The 14,005-nt window shown below is 52.2% G+C and overlaps 1 pseudogene; it reads right to left on the reverse strand.

Annotated features, from left to right (window-relative positions):
• Nucleotides 1-874: 874 nt before the first annotated feature.
• LOC133751418 (calcium load-activated calcium channel-like) overlaps nt 875-14,005 on the reverse strand; it is a 37,624-nt pseudogene continuing 24,493 nt past the window's right edge.

Here is a 14,005-nt window from a genome sequence, read left to right on the forward strand (position 1 = left end):
CGGAGGATTAGCCAAGTGAGCCATGGCGCTGGGCCCAGTGAATAAACACTCTAAAAGCTTACCCTCTTAACTCTTAAAGTGTACACTCCAGTGGTCTTGAATACATTTATGAAAGCATGCAACCATCACCAGCATCCACCTCCATACACTTCCTATCTTAAGGAATGGAAACTGTATCCCCATTACAAAATAATTTCCCATCTCTTCTCCCCAAGTCCCTGGCAACCAAGCACTTTCTACGCTCTGTCTCTATGATCTGGGCGATTCCAAGTACCTCATGTAAGTGGAATTCGTCTGTTTGCGACATCTGTTTTACTTAGCATAATGTCCTTGAGATTCACCCATGTTGTAGCATGTGTCGGAATCTCCTTGCTTTTTTTTTTTTTTTTTTTTGAAGTAGCTAAAATTTCGCCTTTACTGATTTCAACTGATGTATTTGGCTTAAAAAAATACACAACAAATAGTTCCAATTAAGTGTAGTTACACAAACTGCGTTTTTCTTCTAGATTTCTAAATGTTCATTCACTGAGAGCCAACTTCCACGTGTGTGACACGCACACAGCCTTGAGAGTCGGTCCCACAGAAAACATTTATGTCAGCAAAGCAAGAAAGATGCTATTTGTTTTTCAATAAAAAGTGTCACCTGAACTTAACTAATCAGTCTACTTATTTAAGACAATTTATCTGTGACCAAAAGCAGCATCATTTGTGTTGGGTGCCAGTCTCAGTCTAATGGTATCCAAAAAGCTGCAAAATAACTCAAAACTAGAAAGTGGCCGAGGTGCGAAGGCAGCCTGTGGTTCTTGCTAGACAATAGATGCCAGTCCATCTTGCATACCTAAAAACAACAGGAATTAAAGGGTTCAGCTTGGCTTCAAGAGAACATCCTAGAAGGAGGTGGAGGGCCAAGGAATCCACCTGCCTGCTTGGTGGCAGCTCGGCCGAGAATCTTCTGGATCTTCCGTCGAACAGACACAGTGCACAGACTACACGGGAAGATGAAGGGGCAGTCCGTAGTGTCACCCCCAGCAGTCCTTGCATGTAGGGAGTTCTGCTACAACTCCACCATCAAATATGGAGTTGAACATTCCCCTTAGGGCAGTGAGACAAAAGCCAATTGCAAACACGGATTTCATTGACCACTGAGAGATCTCCGTTGCTATTCTTCAGTTCTCTTCCTGCCTCTCTGTTTCCTTCTGTTGCTGTCGGCCAGCTGACTCTGTTATGGTCTCCTTCTTCTTTCCAATGCTTCACTCTGCTTTCCCACTTCTGCCTTCAGCCTCTTGTACTTGTCTGTCCTATAACCAGGACCCAGATTATGTCCCTGGCGAGAAGAGCCGTGCACGCGGAGACAAAAACGATGAGTAGCATCCGCGAACAGGGTGCTCACCTCGCAGCTCTGTCCCTGCACCCCCTCCCACCAGGGGTCTCCTTGCTCTTTGAGACAGAGTAATTCTCCACTGTATGTTTAGACCACACTTTGCTTAGCCATGTATCCATCGATGGATAAGTGAGCTATTGCAAAGAATGCTGCTACAAACATGGTGTATAAATATCTCTTGGAGAACCCATTGTCAATTCTTTTGGGTGGGTACTCAGAAATGAAATTGCAGGGTCATATAGTAATTCTATTATAAATTTTTTAAGGAGCTACCATACTGTTTTCCACAGTGGTTATATCATTTGATAGTCCCACACACAGTGCACAAGGGTTCAACTTCCTCACTAACATTGATTTTCTTCCTTCTTTCCTTCCTTCCTTCCTTCCTTCCCCCCTCCTCTTTGTGACAGTCCCCATCCTAATGGTGGTGATGTGTTATATCACCATAGTTTCGGCTTCATTGAACATTTTTTCCATGTGTGCATTGGTCATTTGAATATTTTCTTAGAAGAAGTGTCTATTCAAGTCCTTTGCCCATTTTTAAAATCAGATTTATATTTTTTGTTGTTGAATTTTAGAAGTTCTTTATATTAATCCCTCATTAGACTTGATTGGCAAATACTTCCAATTTGTGTTCTTTTATAAACCTAAGGATGTGTTAATAATCTGAGGGTCCTTACTGTCTAAGATACCAATAATAAATGATAAAAATAGCTATAATTGGGGCCGGCATTGTGGTGTAATGGGTAAAAGCTTCCACCTGCAGTGTCAGCATCCCATATGGGCGCCGGTTCAAGACTCAGCTGCTCCACTTAAGATCCAGCTCTCTGCCGTGGCATGGGAAAGCAGTACAAGATGGCCCTAGTCCCTGGGCCCCTACACCCACATTAGAGACCCAGAGGAAGCTCCTGGCTCCCGGCGTCACATCAGCACAGCTCTGGCCATTGCAGCCAATTGGGGAGTGAACCAGCGGATAGAAGATCTCTCTCTCTCTCTCTCTCTCTCTCTCTCTTTCTCTCTATCTCTATCTCTATCTTTGCCTCTCCTCTCTCTGTGTAACTCTTTCAAATAAATAAAATAAATCTTTAAAAAATAGCTGTAACTCATTTAACCCAGGTTTGTGGGGCTCTGAATACATGAATTTACTTAGTACTCCCAGAAGCCCTATGAGATAAGCACTATTATGCCCATTCTTAAACTCACGGGCAGGGCCTCAGTCTGAGAGAGGAGTAACTTGCCCACGGTTACAGCGTTAGCAAGTGGCAGAGGTGGGATTTGACCAAGGCTTCCCGACTCCACAATCTAGCCTCCTCTTCAAAACCGCCCTGGCTCCCTGCCTCCTCATGCCCTGACTCAACTTCCTCCTACCTGGTTCCTTCATGAACATAGGCTAAGCACCTGCTGTGTGCACTTGAAGCTGGGCAGGGTGATGTACACAGAGTACCTCCTCTGTCCCCTCAGAGGGACAACACCCACACATCCACATGCCCTTGCACACACACACGCACACACACACACACATACACACCCTCCACGGAAGTCCCCATGCTTGGGATCAGGTTCAGCTCTCCATCAGCTCGGCCGCGTGACAGCAGGTGCAAGCTGACGGGCTCCTAGGCAGCGCCCCTCCCCTACAGCCACTTGGGCCTCTGAGGCCTTCAGGGCTTCTCACTCGGCTCCCCTGTCTGGTTACTCGTTACAGACAAGGGTGCAGGTTGCCCTCGCTGGGTGAATGACTGGACCCTGTTCTCGAACTCTCCATAAGTAAGCCAACTCGCTCAGAGCAGCCGAGAAGCCGCGCAGAGGACCCGTCTCTAACCGTGGGAAAGCAGCTCTGCTATTTTTAGGTAACCCACTTGCTCTGCTACCTCACCCCTGTGCAGAGATTTCTCCTGCCCACACAGGACCTGCTCCAAGGAAGCAGCTTTTCCGGGACACTCTTTCACTCCCAGCCAGTCTGGTGGGTGTCCCCAGCCTGTCCCTTGGTACCCCCAGGCCCTGGATCTGGCTTTCAGAGGCCCGCGGTCAACAGCAGCAGTGCCTGAATTCGGATCTGGGTCTGCATTAAGGAGAACATCCTCTGTGGGATGTCTCGGCTCAGCCACTACTCCAGGGGACCTGGACCCACGCCGACGAAACAGCATCCTGGGGGAACTGTCTCCGTCCTTCCACACTTGGCATGGACTCCTGACACCCCAGCCTTCGGTAGTGTCTGGACTCAGCACTGAGCAGTAGGGAAACCTCTGGGGGCCGACTGCCTGAGAGCCCACGGGAGTCATTCGGGCGCTGGCCCCCTCGCTCAGCAGGCATTCCTGGGACCCTCCACTGGTACGCTGCGAGGGCAGGGGGCACAAAGGGGCGTCTGACACAGTGCTTGGCCTCAAGCAACTCACAGGCTGGTGCACAAAACAAAAACCCAAATGAACACTGCAAGAGAGTACTGGAAGGAAAGGAAAAGCAAACACCATCAAAGGACTGGCCAGAGAACAAGGGGGCACCCTGGGCTCCAAGTCCACTTACAAAGCACAGGCGGAGGGCGGAGGGCAGAGGACAGGCTTCCCAGGAGAAGGGCTGGCCAAGGGCCACAATGTGTGGCCATGGATTCACCCACCTGGTCGCCACTGCAGACCACCCGAGGAAGCAGGCAAATGCTGCCCAGGCTTGCAGGTGCTGCCAGTAGAATGGGTTGTATGACTGTCCTGCATGGGGTCTCTACAAACAAGACAGATGCCCACTCGCTTGACACGTTTTCAACTTCAGTTCTGGCTAAAGACAGGAAGTAGATGGAGCCCTCCCGGGGAAAAGGCTGGTACCTCTTTTGAGATATAGTTAAGGTTCCGGCCTGTGACCTGTCGAAGAACGTGCCTTGAGAATTTCAGGGCAGAATTAGGGAGCCAAGGTGAAGGAACAGGAAAGCAGAGGGTGCGAGCTGTGCATTGTGGGTAAGGGCAGGCAGTGCTGGTGTCAGGAGGACCCTGGGTCCCTAGCCCAGCCAAGTCTCTCCTTATCTGCTGTGTGACCATGGCAGGTTGGTAAACCTCTCTGAGCCCCACTTTCTTTTTCTATTAAAAAAGGAGGGGAGGGGGTTAAATTGCCTTCTCCATAGTTGTAAGAATAAATGAGACAAATGTCTGGCCATCTCGTCACCTCCTGTCCATACTTTGAGTAAGTGAATGAAATGCCTAGAGAGACAGAGAGTGGATGCCCAGTAAACACCCACCACCACTATAAGCCTCATCACCACACTGCACTTGCATTCAGATCACGTGTGGAAGACAACAAAACACAGCACGAACACAGGCCGTGGGCACGGGATGCCCACTAACCACCACGCCACTGTCCTTCTCCCCTGGTACCCTCCCAGTGCTCCTGCCTGACCCCAGGCAACAGTGATCCAAAGCGAGCCGAGAGCATCCCGGTGTATGCCTCTGCCTCTGCCTCCGCTCTCCTCCCCTCCTCCCTCTTTTATTTGGGCCCAGGAACTTGTCCCCAGCATGTCAACAGCAGTGGGAAGTAACCTAATTAGGAGTTATTTGATAGACTGCCCACCCTCGCGTCCCACTGGTAATCCAGCAGCCTTTGGCTGCAGACAGCAAAATATTTCCTCGCTAATTAATCTGAGCACAGGGATTTGAGCTTGGACCAACGCAGGGAAATCCATCTCCAGGAGCTTTGCTCACTTGCATCTGTTTCTCCCGCAATCACTTCCTTCCCTCAGCCCCACCCCTCTCCAACCTCATCTCCCACCTTTATTAAGCCTGGCTACCCTGATGACTTTGCACATGCCCCCCACGCCCTCCCAGGGCTCCCTGCAGGTTCGTTTTCCTCCTGCACCAGGTGGGGCCAGGGACAGGCGAGTTCATGCTCCCCAGCTTGTGACCGATGTGGCACCAAAGGCCTTGTCTGTGCTGCTCCCTGGCCCCCTCAGAACAGTACCCACCTCACTGCGGTGCCCCCTGCCCCCACCCCCACACTCCCAAACAAATACAGACATCTCACTCTCGTCTTTAAACAAGGCTCAGCTTCCGTCCCCGGGCCCTGCCCTGGCCCTCTGTAGAATCACCGATTTGCATCCAAAGAGCTTCCTAGGAACGGGGCAACTGTGCACATTATGCCACACGACTTGCCTTCCTTGGAGCGTCTCCCCAGGTCCTGCCAGTGTCTGTGACACACACACTGGACACGGGCGGTCAGAACAGGAACTTGGTGGTCGACAGGAGCTCGTGAAGAGAAAGACAGGGCTACCCACAGTAAGATGGCGAGCTCATTCCTGTTAGAGGAACGTGGGATCTGTGGCAAGAAAGCTGCCTTTGCAAACTACTATCTTATTAGGTAATCGTAGAGATTTCAGAGAGACTGTGATAGATAGACAGATGATAGATAGATAGATAGATAGATGATAGATAGATAGATGATAGATAATCAATTATAATGCAGCAGTGTCCCCTCTTTCTGTTACCTTCTCCCCACTTTTGCTTTGAGGGGCTGTCCCACGAAGCTTGGCCAATCACAAGCTCTCCTCTTGGGTAGTGGGTCTTGCACTGGGTGCCCCCAAGCTGAACACCAATAATCACACCCAGGTCTTTAGCCGCCCTGGCTCCAGGTCCTTCTGAGACCCAGCCCTTGCTGGGAGCGCCCTCGTCTTTCCAGCATGTTCCAGTTTGGCTTTTCTGTTTCACTTTCTGTTGCTTGCAACCTGACACCCGTGGAGCTGCTGATGCAATGCCCTAGGAGACTAACTCTTCTCTTTGCTCCCCTGCTAACAGGTGTATGAGAATTTCCTTGATTCAAGAATTGGCCAATCTTACAATAAAACTGGGCTTGATGAGGCTAAAGGGTAATATCATCATGTTCCCAAGTCTCTCCCTTCTCAGAGACTTTCTCTGCCTCCTCTCTGAGCCACTCTTCCTGTCCCATGCCATCTCCCAGTTTCAGCCAAGTGCTCTGGAGTAGTGGTTAGTGATGCTCAAGTCTCCCCCGCCTCCCAAGTTTTAAAGGACAGCTGGGATGGGAAAGGGACGCATGGTGGACACAGGTCCCTCTAGATAAAGCCGTTCTTCAGTAGCTAAAGCAACACAAGTGGGAGGGAAGCCAGGCTCTTGCCCTACCTGCCCATTGAAGCAGACACACATGCAGCTCCCCAGAAGACAGGACTATGGGAGGATTCGTAGTCTAAAAGCCACTTGCGCGCGGTAATAATCCCAAGTATCAGGTTTCTTGTCCCAGAGCCACGACTTTCTTTCTACTATAGGTACGCAGCCCTCATCTTTCTGCCCCATCTGGGCCCTCCGCGTATAATAAACACAGGGTACTGGTCTTCCCGTGTCCTTTGTTATTCAGTGATTGGCCCTGGACCTAAGTTCCGAAGGACCCATAGTCTTCCTCCGAGACTGTTTGGCTTCCAAATTCAGCCTGATCTCTTCCTTATCGGCTGTGTGACCATGGCAAGTTAGCAAACCTCTCTGAGCCCCCGTTTCTTTTTCCATTAAAAAGGGGAGGGTGCTAATTTGCCTTCTCCATGGTCATGAGAACAAATGAGGCACATGCATGGCCATCTTCTCACCCGCCATCTCCTGCGTGTGAGTTTGCCAGTTCTCCTGAGCTGACGGAGTCATTCTCTTTAGAGGAAGAATAATGTCCTAAGGAATATTTTACGTTGTCCCCATTTCCTGGAGAGCGAGAGGAGAATTCCACTCTCAAGAGCACATGAATGAATCCAGGTTGGTTCAATGTATTTCTGAGGTTAGGGATAATTGTCCTGTTGTGGACAGGAGTCCCAGCAGGTCCCAAGGCAGGGGCCACGTTAAATACCACACGGAGCTTCCTTCACTTGGCCACATTTCTTGAGGACACTACGAGGAATTACGCTCCCCTGGCCAAGGTCCCCTGGTGCTGCCACATTTCTCACAACAGGTGGACTCTGCTCCCCTCCCAGTGACCTGAAGAAGAAAAAGTCCCTCCAGACTTGAAGAACACATACGCCTCCTATTTCTCGTGGGCAAGGCGAAGTAAGTCGAAGACAGAAGAGGCATTTTCTGGGTGGTATTTGTACATCGCCCTCCATCAAGACCTGACTTGAATCTCGGCTCAAATCTCCAAAGGGCAAGCCTCCCAAAGACCACCCAGTTCCCTTGCCAGCTCAGCTCTGACTGAAGAACGAAAGTGGCTGCAGCCCAAAGGGCTCCCCGTGTGCAGCGTAACAAAGTGGCCAAGAGCACAGGTTTAGAGTCCACCTGCTCAGCCCGTGTCCTAGCTGGGCTAGTCCTTGCGGCACTGGCTACCTACTGCTGCGTAACAAATGATCCCCAATATCAGCAGCTTTGAACAAGAAACACTTGTCACACAGTTTCTATGAGTCCCGGAGTCTGGGGCGGGGCCTCTGGCATGTCACTCCAACAGGGCAGCCATCATTGCAAACTTCCCAACTCACTCCCGCGGTTGTTGGCAGGATTCAGTCACATGCAAGGCTGTTGATCAGGGGCTGCCCTCGGCTCCTTGAACTTTCCCAGGGAGCAACTCATGGTGTGGCAGCTTCTCCCCACAGGGCAAGCAGCCCAAGAAGACACACAGAGAGAAAGTGATCCAGAAACAAATGCCACAGTCTCTGTGACCTGATCTTTGAAGGAACTTTGTAGCTTAGACCCTATTACTTCAGTTGTGTTCTATTCCTTAGCACCAAGTCCCCAGACCCACGCCCAACAGGAGGGCATCTCAGAGCCCGCCCACCAGCTGGTCAGGTGACTTTGCACTCAGTGCCTCAGTTTCCCCACCTGCAAAACAGGATGTTGGTAAATAACACAGGTAGCACCCAGTGATGTCATGTGGGCCACAGATATGAATGCAGGAAATGAGTTTGGAACACAGCTGGGAAGAGTGTGTGTTCAACCCACGCTGGCAGTCGGAGGAATCCGAGGACAGGAGAAATACCAGGGGCTGGCCCTGGGATCCAGGCCGATCCCCCTGCTCTCCAAATGTCAAAGACATTCCCTACCTCTGAGGGGGGGGAGAGAGGTGGGGCGGGGACTGCAGGTGGCCAGGTCATCAGGATGTGCTGCCAAGGGAGGGGAGAGGCGTCCAGTGGGGCAGGGCTGCCCGGGAGCCCAGGCTTTGCTCCGCTCGGGAGCCTGAGGCTCGGGTTGACCTCATCTGCGGCGCCTGCATCCCCCAGGCTTTGCTGTGTACGAGGAGCTGTGCAAAGTGCCCGGTGCCCGTTCTCTCGTGTAATCCGCACCCCCCTGTGACGTATGTGCCGTTTGCACATTGTGCACACGCCAGCCAAGATGGCTGCACATGGGGTTTGCAGGTAGAAAGTGGCAGCTCAGAGAAGTCCAGAAACTTGCCCATGGTCACACAGCTCCGATGTCAAATTGAGGGCCTGTTGGATCAGAGGCTGTGCTGGGATCCACTGGGCTAACAGACAAGGGCTGGACTGAGAACAGAGAGTGCACTGTGATACCTCCATCTGCTGGCACACTGACTCCCACTGTGCGGCCTCCCCTGGGGTGACGAGCAGGCTCCCTGGTCCGCTCCAACTCTGCACCTGCTGCTCCCCAGCCTCCCCTTCCCCACCCCCACTGTGGGCCTTGATAGGTTCAGGCTCTGAACCACCTGTCCCCCCAGCCCCTACCATCTCACATCCTGTCTGCTACAGGGTGAATGTCTGTATCTCCCCAAAATTCATATGCTGAGAGCCCAATCCCTAATGTGCATTTGGAGCTGGTTTCTTTGAGAAGTAGTTAAGCCTGAGGGTGAGCCCTCGTGATGGGACTGGTGCCCTTAGAAGAAGAGACATACGGGGGACAGGCACCTGTCACAGGGATTAAGACGGCACTTGGGGGTGCTGGGGTTGTGGTGCAGCAGGTGAAGCTGCCGCCTGCAACACTGGCATCCCACGTGGGTACTGGCTTGAGTCCTGGCCGCTCCACTTGCTATCCAGCTCCCTGCTCATGGGCCTGGGAAAGCTGTGAAGGATGGCCCAAACACATGGGTGCCTGCACCCACGTGGGAGATCCAGATGAAGCTACTGACTCCTGGCTTCAACCTGGCCCAATCCAGGATGTCGTGGCCATCTGGGGAGCGAACCAGTAGATGGAAGATCTTTCTCTCTCTCTCTCTCTCTCTCTCTCTCTCTCTCTGCCTTCCAAATAAATAAATAAACCTTTGAAACAAATAAGACACCACTTGAGATACCCACAGCCCAGGCTAGAGTGCCTGGGTTCAAGGGCTGGTGCAGTCTGCTTCTGATTCCCGCTTCTTGCTGACGCACATCCAGGGAGACGGCGATGACGACCCATGTACTTAGATCTCTGCCACCACGCGGGAGACCTGGAGTGAGATGCAGGTTCCCAGCTGCTGCCTGGCCCATTCGCAGCTGTTGTGGGCATCTGGGGAGTGAACCACCAAAAGGCAGATCTCTCTCTCTCTGATTCCCAAATAAAATTAAATTTAGAAACAAGAAGAATAGACACACAAGAGCATGCACTCCCTCTCTTTCCCTCCTACCTCTCACACAAGCCGTCGGCAAACCACCAGGAGAACCCTCACCGGAAGCTGCCCGGGCTGGCACCAGGATCTCCCCCTTCAAGCCTGCAGAACTGCGACACACATGAACGAAATCGTCTGTGCTTAAGGTCCCCCGGCAGCCCCAGCCGACTGGGACGGTGTCCTAAGAGCACTGCTCCGGCACGCTGTCCCTCCTCTCTGCGCCCTCTGATTCCTTACAGTGGCCTCAGTCTGAGTGCATCTCCCCAAGTCACCCCTCCCCTGCAGCTGCCCGTTAAACCGCTCCCTTCCGACAATGCGCACCTCCGGGGAGCTCACACGCTGGCCTCGCTGACCCCTAATTCTCCTACCACAACGAAGACCCTCCCTCCCACCAACCACTGCTCCTCAATCCCACCTGCCTCCCTCCCACCTGCCCCAAAGAGACGGTCGCTGCCCTACCCAGCAGCCGTGCTCTGCGGGACAGGTTGTTTTCTGTGCCCCATCGCCAGGAAGGGAAGAAGGCCAAAGGCCCAGAGGAGGGAGAGGAGAATGATGGAGACCGAAGTGTAGATGCACGGGGAGAGCGCGTGCTCCGCGGGCTATAAATTCCCTTCTAATTCCAAATAATTCCGATTACACGGATGAGTAGTTTTCAATCAGGAAGATAATCTCAGAGATGGATGGCAGGATAATTGTTCGTAGCGCCGACGTAAATATTGTGTCGTTTCTATTAATCTCTGCGAATCGGCTGTCAGAGGTGTCACTCATTCATCACAACAAATTAAAAATAAAATTTTAAGAGAGAAAGTCACGCCTGGGGGTGGGGCGGAAGAGGCCGCGGTGGCTTCGGGAGCCGTGAACGCGGGGAAGAGGTGTCGCCAGCAAGCTGTTGCCAGAAATAAATTTGGCTTACCGATTTCATCTATTTATTTATGAAAGCAAATGGAAACGAGGGCTGTAGATCTCTATTAACTGCCGCGGGAGTGTGCGCACGTGCCAGCAGGTGCGGGAACGCGCGCCCGTGCGGAACGCGGGACTGAGCTGAGGGTGTGGGCCGCCGCCCCGCCGACATTGCCCTGGGCTGGAGCAGCTTCAGGCCCCTCTGAACAGGAGCCTGAGCATCCCAAAGCAGGGCCCCTGTGTTCTGCACAGCCCAGGCTCTGCCAGCCGTGGAGAGCTGGGGGCGGGCACATCCGGGCACTGAGACCTCTCCCCCCACCCCCCCACCACCACTGTCACAAGGATCTGCATCGGGCATTCCTGAAACTGGCTGCTGGCTTCGCTGCCAAGCTGTGGCCTTTTACAGTATTACTCAGGCACCAAGGGTCATAAATCCAGAGAAAACTCTTTAGAGAGACACCTGCATGGGGAGAACAAGAGCTCACCCTTTGTCTCACTTATTTCAATTCCCCGAGGTATGACGTCACCCTACAAGAAGGCACACATTTCCCAGAATCCTCCCTTCCACATGCTGCCCCCACAGACACAGGTACGGCTGACATCCCTGGACTTGTGCCACTGCGTGGGCACTTGCTGCAGCACCATGGCACGGTGACCCGCTCCGACCCGAGTACACGGCAGCCCCCCTCATCCTCAGGGCATCTGTCCCAAGGTCCCCAGTGGATTCTCAGAACTGTGAATAGGACCGGACCCTGTGTAAATGTCGAGAACGCTCAGTACCCCATTTAAAGGAAATACGTCACTGCCTCTCTCGGGTTTATCTGGATCACCACCATCACCAGACCTCTGTGTTGTGGCATCGTTAAGTACAGTAAGGGTTACTCAAACATACAGACATCCTGCCACACTTAGTCTCGCAACCAAGATTGCTACAGAGGTGACGGCGCTGTGGTGCAGAGGGTTAAAGCACTGGCCTGCAGCACCGGCATCCCATATGGGTGCAGGTTCAAGTCCCGGCTGCTCCACTTCCAATTCAGCTCCCTATTGATGGCCTGGGAAAGCAGTGGAGGATGGCCCAAGTGCTTGGGCCCCTGCACCTGCATGGGAGACTCTGAGGAAGCTCATGGCTCCTAGCTTTGTATCAGCTCAGCTCCAGCCGTTGCAGCCATTTGGGGAGTGAACCAGTGGATGGAAGATCTTTCTCTCTGTCTCTCCCTCTCTCTGTAACTCTGCCTTTCAAATAAATAAAATAAAGCTTTAAAAAAAAAAAGATTGCTACAGAGTGACTAACAAGCAAGTAGCATATACACCGTGGACACATTGCACGGAAGCATGATTCATGAGAAGGTGGGAGATGTCACACACTACTCAGTGTGGTGCACAATGGGAAACATGGATTATTTATTTCTGGAATTTTCCATTTAATATTTCCAGACCATGGTTGACTGCCAGTAACTGAGACTGCAGAGAGCAAAATGGAGGAGAGGGGTGACTGTACGTATTTACTTACAACAATTGTGGGGCCAGCACCATGGCTCACTTGGTTAATCCTCCACCTGCAGCGCCGGCATCTCATATGGGCACCCGGTTCTAGTCCCAGTTGCTCCTCTTCCAGTCTCTGCTGTGGCCCAGGAAGGCAGTGGAGGATGGCCCAACTGCTTGTGCTCCTGTACCCACATGGGAGACCAGTAGGAAGCACCTGGCTCCTCGCTTCGGGTGCAACGCTGGCTGTAGCAGCCATTTGGGGGCTGAACTAACAGAAGGAAGACCTTTCTCTCTGTCTCTCTCTCACTGTCTATAACTCTACCTGTCAAAGAAAAAAATTAAAAATTAAAAAAAAAATTTGTATTTCCAAAATGTACTTGAGAATATGGAAATGAAAGAGAGGCTGGTGCTGTGGCACAAGAGGTAAAGCCACCGCCTGCAGTGCCTGCATCCATTATGGGCAGCAGTTCTAGTTCTGGCTGCTCCACCTCCGATCCAGCTCTCTGCTATGGCCTGGGAAGGCAACAGAAGACGGCCCAAGTCCTTGGGCCCCTGCACCCATGTGGGAGACCTGGATCAGCTTTGGATCAGCTCAGCTCTGGCCATCTTATTTTATTTTTTTATTATTATTTATTTATTTATTTATTTTTTGACAGGCAGAGTGGACAGTGAGAGAGAGAGACAGAGAGAAAGGTCTTCCTTTGTCGTTGGTTCACCCTCCAATGGCTGCCGCAGCCGGCGCACCACGCTGATCCGATGGCAGGAGCCAGGTGCTTCTCCTGGTCTCCCATGGGGTGCAGGGCCCAAGCACTTGGGCCATCCTCCACTGCGCACTCCCAGGCCACAGCAGAGAGCTGGCCTGGAAGAGGGGCAACCGGGACAGAATCCGGCGCCCCAGCCCGGACTAGAACCTGGTGTGCCGGCGCCGCAAGGCGGAGGATTAGCCTAGTGAGCCACGGCGCCGGCCAGCTCAGCTCTGGCCATCTTGTGGCCATTTCGGGAGTGAACGTGTGGAAGGAAGACCTTTCTCTCTCTAGCTCTACCGCTCTCTGTAACTCTTTCAAATAAATAAAATAAATCTTTTTTTAAAAAAAGAAAGAAAGAAAGACAATGAAAGAATGCCAGTGTGTAGGGTCTGGACAAAGTCCTGGGAATCCATGCAGAGCCCAGTGTCTGGCATCAAAGTCACTCAGTCCCCTCAGATTTGTTGAGTGACTGCATGAGCGAATTAGTGGCTGGAAGTCAGAGACTAACATGAAGAGGCACAGGACTGTCAGGAAGAAATTTAGAGCCCGCACAGACACCCCAGAATGGCCACACAGCTGCTTGCGATGTGCCAAAAATGTGAAGCGCCCTAGAGACATAGCCAAGAAGGAAATCCCCCTCCTTATGAGATGCCCATCATCCCTAAGACGTGTGCAGTAGACACACAGCCCAGGTGGGAGGGAAATCTCTCCATGGCTCCATCAGTGCATCAGCAGGGAGTTGGATTACAACAGGAGCAGCTGCGATTTGAACCAGCGCTCTGATCTGGGACGCCGGCACCGCAGGAGATGGCCTAGGTTTCTGGATCCCAACAACCTTCTTATGACAAACACGCTCACGGATGCTCCATGCGTCAGAGGCAGTGCTGTGGGTCCACTACCCTGCTCTCTCTTCTTGGGCACGCGGGAGACTTCACTTCCCAGACCGTAGTGATCACATGGCTGAATTCCCGTGAATGTCAAGTGCATTTCGCTTACTTGCTCTCTGACC

Source organism: Lepus europaeus, chromosome 22, assembly GCF_033115175.1.
Source record: "Lepus europaeus isolate LE1 chromosome 22, mLepTim1.pri, whole genome shotgun sequence".
NCBI classification, from domain to species: Eukaryota; Metazoa; Chordata; class Mammalia; order Lagomorpha; family Leporidae; genus Lepus; species Lepus europaeus.